The sequence below is a fragment of the Pelodiscus sinensis genome, chromosome 3, assembly GCF_052426305.1.
Source record: "Pelodiscus sinensis isolate ZL-2025 chromosome 3, ASM5242630v1, whole genome shotgun sequence".
NCBI classification, from domain to species: domain Eukaryota; kingdom Metazoa; phylum Chordata; order Testudines; family Trionychidae; genus Pelodiscus; species Pelodiscus sinensis.
Window position 1 is genome coordinate 10,129,582 of NC_143054.1, and position 9,072 is coordinate 10,138,653.

Below are 9,072 nucleotides of genomic sequence, written 5' to 3' on the forward strand. Positions count from 1 at the left end.
GGGGACAGAAAAGTTTCCCTGGGACCCTAAGGACTAGCCTCCACCTAGTTTGAATTAAGTGGCTACACAGCCCTTAATTCAAACTAGTTAATTCGAACTAGGCATTAGTCCTCGTAGAATGAGGTTTACTTAGTTCGGATTAAGACTCTGCTAGTTCGAATTAAATTCGAACTAGGGGTTTGTATGTGTAGCTGCTATTAAAGTTAATTCGAACTAACGGCTGTTAGTTCGAATTAGCTTTGTAGTGTAGACATACCCTTAGTAAGGTTATTTTGCCATTTAGCACTACTTGAAGCCTCTCTTCCAGGTCTAGGTCCTTAAATTGGAAAATAAACTAAATGCAATGAATATTAGTCCGGATGTTTAAAAGATACAAACCATGGTGCTTCTCACTTCTCAGAGGAGCTTTTTCTGAATGTCCTCTCTGTACTATTGGCCCTATCCAAAGCCCAGGAAAGACAACAGTTGTCTTCCCTTTCATTCCAGGCATGTTTGTACTAGGCCATGGCTCTTCAATTGGTGCAGATGTTCAGAGTGTAATTCTAGCTATATGGAATCAATGACAACACTCCCAGGGTATGTCTACACTACCACCCTAGGTTGAACTAGGGTGGTTAATGTAGTCATGCGAACTTGCAAATGAAGCCCGGGCTTCATTTGCATGTTGCCAGGTGCCGCCATTTTTAAATGTCCGCTAGTGCGGACTCCGTGCCCGCGGCTACACGCGGCACGAACTAGGTAGTTCGGACTAGGCTTCCTATTCCGAACTACCTGTACGCCTCGTGGAACCTTTCATAGCTTAGGCCAAACTCCTTCTGACATCCCAGATAGCAGATGATGCAAATGTGCTTCACCGAGGAGTTGGGTTGTGTAAGCAACAGTTGCTAATTAAGCTAACCACAAATTCCCCTTTAATTGTAAAGCAATTTTATCTTTTACCAGTTTCTTGCATAGTATGTGCTACATGCCTAGAAATTCATAATAAAGACATAGTATACGAAACACTAACTTGTGGTGGAGAAATAATATGTGACTTTAGAAACGATAGAGAGCATTAAAATTTATCCTAGATATTCTGCAACAAAGCCCTGCAGGTTGAGAAAGTTTCATTTCCAAAATGATCTCTCAAAAAAATGCTGAAAGCATTTTAGACCATGCTGTGTGTTTTAGACAGAAGTTTCTCTCTCTCTCTCTCTCTCTTTCTCTCTCTCTCTCTTCCTCTCCCCCTATGATAGAAGCAGTCCCCTTGTCTCCCGCCAACACACACACACTTTGGCATGATTATCTCACACCTGCTTGCTTTTATTAAAAGGAGAATAACAAATCATTTATGGGTGATATAAGGGCTCCTTTCTGGAATTTCTTATTTCCAGCTGAAATGAATGGCACTTCAAGGTTCCACTGAGGTGATTCATCCACCTGGTGATTTTAGAAGCAAGTGGCTATCTGTCAAACTACTTCCTGTACAAAAAGAAAAGAATCAGATTCTGATGTTTCTTCCTATAAAACAAGAATAGTATGATGCTTCCTTTCAAATCAAATGCCATGAGAGGAACATGCTAGCATTGAAAGATGAGTGAAAAGGTTCTGGGTTAATTCTTGGTTAATCCACTGTCCCCACTACAACATAATGTTAAAGTTTCAAAATGCATGGATATATATATATCACAGCTTCACCTCTCTTGCCCCGCTCATCCTTTCTGGGATTTAAGTTAGTGTGAAAGTCCCTTATTCCCTCCCAATTCTTTTTCCAGGAATTGTTTCTCCTGCAACTTTATTTTGATCAGCTGAACAGCCTTTATAGCAGTGGTTCCCAAACTTTTCGGCATCACACCCCCTTTTTGATTTTTGAGAAACCCTCACACTGCACCCCAATAGCAGCAAAAATTTGCTGAGCAAAAAAAAAAAAAAAGGAACCGACCGGGGCAGAAAAACAAAAATAGCAGCAAAACTTGGGGAGGGGGAGATTGATTGGGAGGCTGGGTCACCTTGCGCCCCCCCTGGAATTTCTTCACACACACCCAGGAGGGCATGCCCCCCAGTTTGGGAACCCGTGCTTTACAGCAATCAGAAAGAAGGAGAAAAGCAGATTCCCAATGTGGTCATGTTAACTTTACAGAGGAAATCTTCATGCTTAAAACATTCACCTTCTTCTGAACAATCCAAGCATTGTCATTGCTGAGATTCTACTAATGACCTCTCCTGGTTTTCAAATGGGGGAAAATATAGGGCTAAGAGCTGAGCTGCTTTAAGGAGGGAAGGATTCATGAGTTCCTAAATGGAGAGAGAGTTTTGAAAATTCCTGCTCATACGCCCTTGAGGGATGTTTTGCTTACTTGCGACAGCAGTGGCCATATGGAATGCACTTGTCAAAGTACTCAGATGGGGTGGGACATCGCCAAAAGAAGCAAAAGCCCCCTCGGTGTTTACATCCCCCAGGGGTCACTATGGCCCGGGAGAATCCTGAGAACGAAAAGAAGCATGAATCACCATTCTGCTGAAAAGGACAAGTAAGGGCTGTGACTCCAGGATACCAGGTATTTCTCAGTTCCCGAGACATGGCCAAGCTAGACTCATTATCTTCCACTGTAAAAGTTTATCATGGCTCTAGCACTGCTTAAATGGTTGTAGTTCTTGCCAAATTCAACAACAGCCTCTAAGTAGAGAATGGAGCAATTTAATTAAACTAGGACACTGACTGGCTGGAGATTATAGAGCCATAGCCCTGAGCAGGGATGTCCTTCCCTGCCCCGTGCCTTTAAGGGACGTAAAGCAAGTGGCTGCCTACATAACTTCCCTTTGTGGATGGGCTGTAGTTTTGATTCCCTCTGGCTCTAACCGTGATGTGCCACATTGTATCAACAATGCTAAAGAGGGGTAACTGTAGGGTTATCATATCTGAACTTTCAAAAAAAAGGACATTCCTGAGAGGGCGTGTATCTGTATCAGTATCTACCAACTCACATTGTATAAATGTGTTATATAGTTATAGTCAGGACTCGACAGTATAGGTAATCTATCCGCCATGGGCAAGTAGATTATAGCCCGGCATGGTGCCGCAGTACAATCAGTGCATGCGCAGCATGCTGAGCCGCGCGGCTGGTGAGCGGGGTTTGCCACAGCTTGGCAAGCCCTGGTTATGGTTATAGATAGTTATATCTATATAGAATATATAACACTTTAATGGCTGTTCTTTCAGGCAGGGGCGAGAGCTTATAAAGAATGTAGAAAAAAATTAAAATGGACAGAATTAGACAATCTTAGTACATGTTCCTAGGTAGCTTTCTGTATCATTGATTGTTTTCATTGACATCTTACCTGGAGCATTCATGAGCACCAAGAAGACAACAGAGAAGAGCAGGTAAAGGATCTTCATCGCTGAAGCTGGACCAGGAACTCGGTGTCACTGAAGACAAAAAACACCAAGACAGAGAGCATTAGGGCATTGGGAATGGTGGCATCTTGAACTATAAAAATATTGCTGTAATCTAAATTGCTGTACAACAAGTGAGGTTCCACAGGGGTCTGTTTTGGAAGTGGCTCTCTTCAATATCTTCATCAACGATTTAGATATTGGCATAGAAAGTACGCTTATTAAGTTTGCAGATGATACCAAGCTGGGAGGGGTTGCAACTAATCTGGAGGATAGGGTCATAATTCAAAATGATCTGGACAAATTGGAGAAATGGTCTGAGGTAAACAGGATGAAGTTTAATAAAGACAAATGAAAAGAGTGCTCCACTTAGGAAGGAACAATCAGTTTCACACATATACAATGGGAAGCGACTGTCTAGGAAGGAGCATGGCAGAAAGGGATCTAGGGGTTATAGTGGACCACAAGCTGAATATGAGTCAGCAGTCTGATGCTGCTGCAAAAAAAGCAAACATGATTCTGGGATGCATTAACAGGTGTGTTGTGTGCAAGACACGAGAAGTCATTCTTCCGCTCTACTCGGCACTGGTTAGGCCTCAGTTGGAGTATTTTGTTTAGTTCTGGGCACAGCATTTCAAGAAGGATGTGGAGAAATTGGAGAGGGTGCAGAGAAGAGCAACAAGAATGATTAAAGGTCTAGAGAACATGACCTATGAGGGAAGGTTGAAAGAACTGGGTTTGTTTAGTTTAGAAAAGAGAAGATTGAGGGGGGACATGATAGCCGTTTTCAGGTATCTAAAAGGGTGTCATAAGGAGGAGAGAGAAAACTTATTCATCTTGACCTTTGAGGATAGAACAAGAAGCAATGGGCTTAAACTGCAGCAAGGGAGGTTTAGGTTGGACATTAGGAAAAGGTTCCTAACTGTCAGGGTAGACAAACATTGGAATAAATTGCCCAGGGAGGTTGTGGAATCTCCATCTCTGGAGATATTTAAGAGTAGGTTAGATAAATGTCTATCAGGGATGGCCTAGACAATATTTGGTCCTGCCGTGAGGGCAGGGGACTGGACTCAATGATTTCTCGAGGTCCCCTCCAGTCCTAGTATTCTATGATTCCGTGAAATCATATTTTTCACGTGTTTTGTAAATAATTTAATCAATCAATTACTTTCATTCACTTTCTAAAGGAAATCTCTTTTTCCTTAGCCAAAGTACAGACTAGAGATGCGTTGCATAGTTATGCGTTTGATTGCCCAAAATAGAATTATAAGCAATTAAGAAATTACACAAAACTAAAGAAAGGCGGTTAGATGCTCATATGTATGAAATTTCTAAGAATGACTTCATCATATGCCGATACAATTTACCAAGAAATAATAATGGTTTTATCATAGTGTTATTATTTAGGAAAATTTGATCTTCATTCTGTGATACACTGGGGAGGTGACATTATTACCAACATTAATGTAGAAGTGCTTAAATGCAGATTCTTGCTCATTTCAGATTAAACTATTCTCCAGTGGAATTACAGGAGTCCTGATGTCACTGCAACCCAAGAACTCTAAGGTTAGAATTTAGAAACTCTAAGACAAGTCACATAAGAACTTACACTGACACACAATGAACCCCAGACGTACAGATAATGATTTACAGCAGCGGTTCTCCACCTTTGTTCTATCTTGTTCCATGCATCTTGTTCCATGCCCAATATTAGCATTCATTTTACCTGCACCTGACCTCTGTTCTTTTACAATAGTGGGGATACTGCCACGCTGTAGTGGGAATGTGCTTGTGACATCAGGGAGCATTTCAATGCACATAATCAATAGTTGCCAAGTTTTCAGGGCCACGTTTTTTAACTTCAGCACCATACTTCATTTTTCATGCTGGTATTTGCAGAGCCCAAGACTGACAGTGCTTGCAAGTGCTTAATAAGCACTCCGGAGGCTGCTCTCTCATGTGACTACACCCGCCCGTCTCTCCTTCTTTCCTTTTTTCTCTACTTCACCCTTATTTCTGCTTCCCTTTGTTCCTTTACATCCATCTATTTCCTTTTACTCCTCCCTGCCCTTTCTCTCCTTGAAATCTTTCCCTTTCAGTCTTGATCATATCCCCTTACTGGCTGTGTCTTCACTACACCTCTCTGTTGACAGAGAGATATAGATTAGGCACGTCGAAATTGCTAATGAAGCGGGGATTTAAATATCTTCATTAGAATAAACATGGCTGCCACTTTTTCGAAATGGAGCTTTTTCGGAAAAAAAAGGCAGTCTAGATGTGGATCTGTCGAAGAATAAACCCTTTTTTGACAGATCCTGTATTTTGAGGAATACAGGATCTGTTGAAAAAGGATGTATTCTTCGACAGATCAGCATCTAGACTGCCTTTTTTTTTCGAAAAGCTTTGTTTCGATAAAAAGCGGCAGCCATGTTTATTCTAATGAAGTGTGGGATATTTAAATCCCCACTTCATTAGCAATTTCAACTAGCTTGATTTACATCCTTCTGTTGACAGAGGGATGCAGTCTAGACATATCCACTCTCTTTCTTTATTGCCTGTTAACTCTCTTTCTTTCCCCATCTTTCTGCCCTCCTCCATACATTCTCCCTCATTTATATCCCCCTTTCTCATTGTCATCATACCTTTCTCTGGAAATCTCAAGTTCATCCATGGGCAATTAACTAACTCAGGACTGCTGTGGAGACACACTAGCCATTCGAATGACTAGGATTATAACTAGGATTACCAGATAAAACTAGAATAACTAGGATTCCCAGATAAAAGCAATTTGAGTAACTGACATTAACCTGTAGATGGCTTTATCTCCTGTAGCTTTGAGTAACCAACTTTTCATTGTGGTAAAGATAACAATTGTATTACCACTTTTCCAGTCAAATTGGCATGAAGGTGTGTTCTGCAGCTCAGACACACACACACACACACACACACACACCCCAAGAAGTTTCTCATGATATCCTAGAAAGTTCATTCAGGCAGTTCACTCACTCAAGAGGTTACAGCCATGTTATTCTTTAGTTTCTTGGTCTCACGGCCTACTCCCTAGACAAGACTTTTAAAGGAAACATTAGCAGGGTTATTATCAGAGAAGTGACTATAGTCGTTACCACAGAGGAAGCGCTCCCAGCAACCAAGTGATGACAGTCCAGCTCGCTGTCTCTTGTCCTGATGTTTTAGCTTCACAGAGTGATGCTTTGACCCAAACTCCCTGTTTTATAGATTTTGTAAAACTGCCTTGAGCCAATCAGAAGATGACCCTAGCTTCTGGGGAAGATTTCAATTAACCAACCACAGTCTGGATGTTGTGATTCTTGCAACTCTATGAAAAATGCCACTGTCTCTGTGCCAAAAATCTTGTGCCATCTCAGATTGTGTAGGACACATTAGGTCACAGTGGTCTGTACAAAATATCTTAGGACACTTAACGGACACCTTCTGGTTTGGCTCTGATCAGCAGCTGACTTCTGCAGGCCACTTCCATCAGACTTAACAATAATTGTCAAAAGGACAGACACAAATTGTTTGTGTGCCAAGCCCGGTGAAGACAATGGTACCTGCTGGTGCTAAGCACCTCTCCAGGTTTGTCTCATTCACATGATTCAGGCAGGAGAGAAAGAGAAGAGGATGGGCTGACACTCTGCCTATGAAAATGAAAAAAAAAATGCAAGAAAAGGGTTCTATGATAGAAGTCAAGGATGAGGATTGCGTGCACTGCCGTGCTCTCGCTGGTCTCTGAATGTCCCCCTCAGGAGTCAGGCCTCTGATACCAACAGTCCTGGGATGAACTTTAACAATTCTCCCAAGCTCAGGATATGTCTACTCTGAAATCAGAGGTGTCACTACAATATAGGGACACTCACCCACTCTAACTTTGAGCTACCTAGCTGAGGTACCAACAGCAGCAATGCCACGGAAGCACAGTCTAGAAACTCAAGTGGCTGTGTCTAGACTGGCAAGTTTTTCCACAAAAGCAGCCGCTTTTGTGCAAAAACTTGCCAGCTGTCTACACTGGCCACTCGATTTTGCGCAAGAGCACTGACTTCATAATGTACAAAATCAGTGCTTCTTGTGCAAATAATTTCATGCTCCCGTTCGGGTAAAAGCCCTTTTCCGGAAATGCTTTTGCGCAAAAGGGCCAGTGTAGACAGCTAAAAACTGTTTTGCGCAAAAAAGCCCCGATGGCGAAAATGGCGATCGGGGCTTTCTTGCGCAAAACCACATCTAGATTGGCATGGACGCTTTTCCGCAAAAAGTGCTTTTGCGGAAAAGCGTCCATGTCAATCTAGACGCCCTTTTTCGCAAATGCTTTTAATGGAAAAACTTTTCCGTTAAAAGCATTTGCGGAAAATCATGCCAGTCTAGACATAGCCAAGTGATACCATGTAGACTTTGATAGTCCTTGCTGCTGCCTACACTGCCAGTGTTTCACTGCTTTTGTAATTCTAGTTAGCTAGGTATAGCTAGCTCTGATACCTCAAAACAGGCTGGAGACACACCTCAACCTAGGGACACACCTTGTGACCATGGTGTAGGTGCAATATTCCATCTATGTCAACCACTTATTATTAAGTCAGTCTGGCTTGTGCCAGATAACCCATCTCTGGAGATAACCCATCTTCTGTGAACAAGAAAGTTGATTTAGCAAATGGAACAAAGCAATGGAGAAAAAGAATTCAAGAGAAAAAAGAGCCGGAACACCTGTTTAGATGTAAAAAATCTCTGAGGAGTAGCAGTGTTAGAACAACAAGTAGTCCTGTGACACCTCAGAGCATGGGGTTCCCGAACTGGGGGGTGTGAAGAAATTCCAGGGGGAGTGCAAGGTGACCCAGCCTCCCCCCCTTGTTGTTTTTTTGCTCAACGGCTGTGTCTAGACTGCACCCCTTTTCTGTAAAAGGGATGCAAATTAGACACAGCACAATTGCAAATGAAGCAGGGATTTAAATCTTCCCCGCTTCATTTGCATAAACATGGCTGCCGCTTTTTTCCGGCTCGGGGCTTTGCCGGCAAAAAGCACCAGTCTAGACGGGGATCTTTCGGAAAATAAAGCCTTTTCCGAAAGATCCCTTATTCCTCTTAAAATCAGGAGATTTGTTCCTAAGCACCAAGTGTTGTGATATCATATTACTGGGAAGTTGGCTCATTATCTGTCCCCTACAAATATTCTGTTCTCTTTTACACAGACTGGTACAAGTCAGGAGTAACTCCACTGAAACCATCATATTTACACTGGTGTAAAACTGGTGTCAGGGAGATCAGAATCAAACCCATGTTTTTCAATATAAAGACTAGAGCAAGTTTACCAAAGGCAAATCCTTCAGCTATTTCAATCAATCACATCTCCCAAAAGACTTACCTGATCCCACTCCAAATATTCTGGTGCACTGTGATGGCAGGGTGGGGAATCAGGCCTTGTGGTTCCTGCCAGAAGCCTTGTGGTCCTGCCACACCCCACCCCTTAAGGCAATAGAGAAATCCTCCAAGCAGGCTAGAGTGGCAGCAGAGGAATCAGAAAACTAGGAGCCCGGAAAGCCTTATAAAAGGAGCTAGTCAGTGTCTTTGGAGTCCTCAAGGTGTGCAGACTGGGGAACTGGCTGGCTGAGAGAGCCACAGCACCACACACAACACTGTGGGTAGAGCTTAGTGAAGACCGATGGACACTGTTGGGACATTAAGATAAAGCC

At 42.5% G+C, this 9,072-nt stretch overlaps 1 long non-coding RNA gene across 1 annotated transcript; it reads right to left on the minus strand.

The window, feature by feature from the left end:
* Positions 1-1,182: 1,182 nt before the first annotated feature.
* Positions 1,183-7,002, minus strand: LOC102455772 (uncharacterized). Its single transcript, XR_332963.5, has 4 exons — positions 6,499-7,002; positions 3,319-3,406; positions 2,337-2,463; positions 1,183-1,461 (listed from the first exon to the last, which is right to left on the minus strand). It is a non-coding gene; the product is annotated as an uncharacterized LOC102455772 (long non-coding RNA).
* Between the last annotated feature and the right edge of the window lie 2,070 nt (positions 7,003-9,072).